The following is a 3,986-nucleotide window of genomic DNA, read 5'->3' on the forward strand; positions in this document are numbered from 1 at the left end:
TAATTGGAAATGAAATAGAACTACTAAGGAGAACTTTTTCTCTCTTTGCAATTGCTTGAACAATTGGATAGTGAACTGAATAATCCAGGCATAATTTGGCTATTTATATTTTAACTTCTCTTTTAACCATCAACAGTAGAACATAGAACATAGAAACATAGAAAAAATACAGCTCAATACAGGCCCTTTGGCCCACAATGCTGTGCCAAACATACTTACTTTAGAAATTACCTAGGGTTACCCATAGCCCTCTATTTTTCTAAGCTCCATGTACCTATCCAGGAGTCTCTTAAAAGACCCTATCGTATCCGCTTCCACCACTGTTGCCGGCAGCCCATTCCATGTACTCGCCACTCTCTGCGTAAAAAACTTACCCCTGATATCTTCTCTGTACTTACTTCCAAGCACCTTAAAACCGTGCCCCCTTATAGCCATTTCAGCCCTGGGAAAAAGCCTCTGACTATCTACAGGATCAATGCCTCTCATCATCTTATACACCTCTATCAGGTCACCTCTCATCCTCCGTCGCTCCAAGGAGAAAAGGCCAAGTTCACTCAACCTGGGGAATAAGGCATGCTCACCAATCCAGGCAACATCCTTGTAAATCTCCTCTGTCTGCACCCTTTCTATAGTATCCACATCCTTCCTGTAGTGAGGTGACCAAAACTGAACACAGTATTCCAAGTGGGATCTGACGAGGGTTCTGTATAGCTGTAACATTACCTCTCGGCTCTTAAACGCAATCCCACGGTTGATGAAGGCCAATGCACTGTCTGCCTTCTTAACCACATAGTCAACCTGTGCAGCAGCTTTGAGTGTCCTATGGACTCGGACCCCAAAATCCCTCTGATACCCCACACTGCCAAGAGTCTTACAGTTAATACTATATTCTGCCATCATATTTGACCTACCAAAGTGAACCACTGCACACTTAGCTGGGTTAAACTCCATCTGCCACTTCTCAGCCCAGTTTTGCATCCTATCAATGTCCCACTGTAACCTCTGATACCCTCCACACTATCCACAACACCCCCAACCTTTGTGTCATCAGCAAATTTACTAACCCATCCCTCCACTTCCTCATCCAGGTCATTTATAAAAAAATCACGAAGAGAAGGGGTCCCAGAACAGATCCCTGAGGCACACCACTCTTTGCCTTCTGTAGGCAAGCCAATTCTGGCCATAAAGCAAGGTCCCCTAGGATCCCATGCCTCCTTACTTTCTCAATAAGCCTTGCATGGGGCACTTTATCAAGTGCCTTGCTGAAATCTATACACCTATTACTCTACCTTCATCAATGTGTTTAGTCACATCCTCAAAAAATTCAATCAGGCTCGTAAGGTACAACCTGCCTTTGACAAAGCCATGCTGACTATTCCTAATCATATTATGCCTCTCCAAATGTTCATAAATCCTGCCTCTCAGGATCTTCTCCATCAGCTTACCAACCACTGAAGTAAAATTCACTGATCTATAATTTCCTGGGCTATCTCTTACTCTCTTTCTTGAATAAGGGGACAACATCCGCAACCCTCCAATCCTTCAGATCCTCTCCCGTCCCCATTGATGATACAAAGATCATTGCCAGAGGCTTAGCAATCTCCTCCCTCACCTCCCACAGTAGCCTGAGGTACATCTCGCCTGGTCCCGGAGACTTATCCAACTTGATGCTTTCCAAAAGCTCCAGCACACCCTCTTTCTTAATGTCTGTATGCTCAAGGAATATGGAGTAAATCTGACCTATGACAATAAACTGGTAATTTTGCACTTTCTCATACAAACTTGGACATTGAGCTGAGGAACTCCAAAGATATTTAAGTATTTACAAGAAGGATGTGGAAACCATAGAAAGGGTGCAGAGGAGATTTACGAGGATGTTGCCTGGATTGGGGAGCATGCCTTATAAGAATAGGTTGAGTGAACTCAGCCTTTTCTCCTTGGATTGATGGAGGATGAGAGGTGACCTGATAGAGGTGTACAAGATAATGAGAGGCATTGATTGTGTGGATAGTCAAAGGCTTTTCCCCAGGGCTGAAATGGCTAGCACAAGAGGGCACAGTTTTAAGGTGATTGGAAGTAGGTACAAAGGAGATATCAGGGGTAACTTTTTTACGCAGAGAGTGGTGAGTGCATGGAATGGGCTGGTGGAGGCGGAACAATAGGGTCTTTTAAGAGACTCCTGGATGGCTACGTGGAGCTTAGAAAAATAGAGGGCTATGGGTAAAGCCTAGGTTGTTCTAAGGTAAGGATATGTTCAGCACAGCTTTGTGGGCCGAAGGGCCTGTATTGTGCTGTAGGGTTTCTATGTTCTATGTTCTATTTTGAAAGAAATCAAAAGTATTATGGAACTTATACAAGCAAAATAACAATGCACAGATTGTTTGATTACTGACAAACTTAATTCAAACATTTATCAGAGATCACAATTTCCATGAAATGCCATACACATCGCATGGAAAACTCTGTTTGTGAAAAATAATTGTTGAATTTCAGATATCAGGAATGACCTTGTGAGAGGAAGGGGGAAAAGGGCATTTCCAGACGGGTGTAAGAGGAGGGTGGGAAGAAAAACGTTCACTTTTTTATTCAGGCTATTCTCTACTCCAGTCCAGACAGTCTTCAAACGCTTTGTACTTGGCGGGCTGTAGTTCCATAGACTACTCTTCAAACATGATCACATTACAGCATAAAAGACCCTTTTGACTCATGGGGCTTCCTGGAATTGCATCCAAACTGTTTTGCATTTTTCAGTAACTAGCTTAATAAGTCCAAAAAAAAACGTTTCAAAGGTGAACAACAAGCTCAGGAACAAATTGTGGACAACCTTTCAGGACAATGATCTTCTTATGATGATCAGATACAAAGATATAGAGAAAGGGAACAGGGAATAGTGAACAAAAGTGAATGTCAGTAATAGGAAACCATTTATCACACTGTTTTTGTGGTGCATTTTGAAGATTCTATGGGCTGCAAGAATGCTTCTCAACATCTGCGTCCATCAATTACAATCCTCGTTTTAAACTCTGAACTACAGTAGAATGTACCCTCTTGTGGCCAGATTCGTTATTGGCACCTTATCACCAACAATACGGTGCTACAATGTTCAAAAATATTTCACTTCAAAGTCACTTTTTGGATGAAATGGAAAACGCTCATTTTGAACATTAAGTATTGAATGCGTAATTTGGCAAAGTAACAATTAGATGAATTTAAGGATTATTTATTTACAGAATTTATTTATTAACAGAAAGGTAATGCTGGATCATCACCCCCATTTTCTCAAAGTTCAAAGTTCTTCTTTTTCAATATTTTTATTAATTTCTACACAGAAGGATACAGAGTCCAAGAAAATACATATCATAAAACAAAAGAAAAAATATAATAATACCAGATACATTATATTGAATCATATTAATGAACTCCTATATTCATATAGATTAGATTAATTCGTATGTTAGAATATAAACAATTTTATATAAAAAAAATCTATACCCACTACCAAAGTCGAATCTGGTAAAGAAAAAAAGAAAAATGAAACCGTATCAGATAATACAATACAGTCGGCCCTCCGTATCCGCAGATTCAACCAACCATGGATCGAAAATATTCGAAAAGAAGTTCCAGGGAGTTCCAAAAAGCAAAACTTGAATTTGCTGCATGCCGAGCACTACACTTAATCCACACAAATGAAGTGATATGTCAGCCTGCCCTGCTGTAGCCTCCCGCCGTTTCACAGACCCTCAGTCTCTCTCCAGCACTCATTGTTTGAGCATTGTTCACCTCGCGTCTCCTTCTTTCTCTACTTGTGTTGTGTGCACCCTTTGTTTCTGTGAAAAAATGGCTCCTAAAAAGCAATTAAGTGGTCAAAGCAATTCCTCAAAGGCTATGAGGGAGCGTAAAGTGTTATCTCTCACCGAGAAAATAAAAATCTTAGATCTTTTGAAAAGTGTCATGTCGCTTGCCAAAGTGGGCCGTAAGGTTGATAA

This window comes from Mobula birostris, chromosome 7, assembly GCF_030028105.1.
Source record: "Mobula birostris isolate sMobBir1 chromosome 7, sMobBir1.hap1, whole genome shotgun sequence".
Classification (NCBI taxonomy): domain Eukaryota; kingdom Metazoa; phylum Chordata; class Chondrichthyes; order Myliobatiformes; family Myliobatidae; genus Mobula; species Mobula birostris.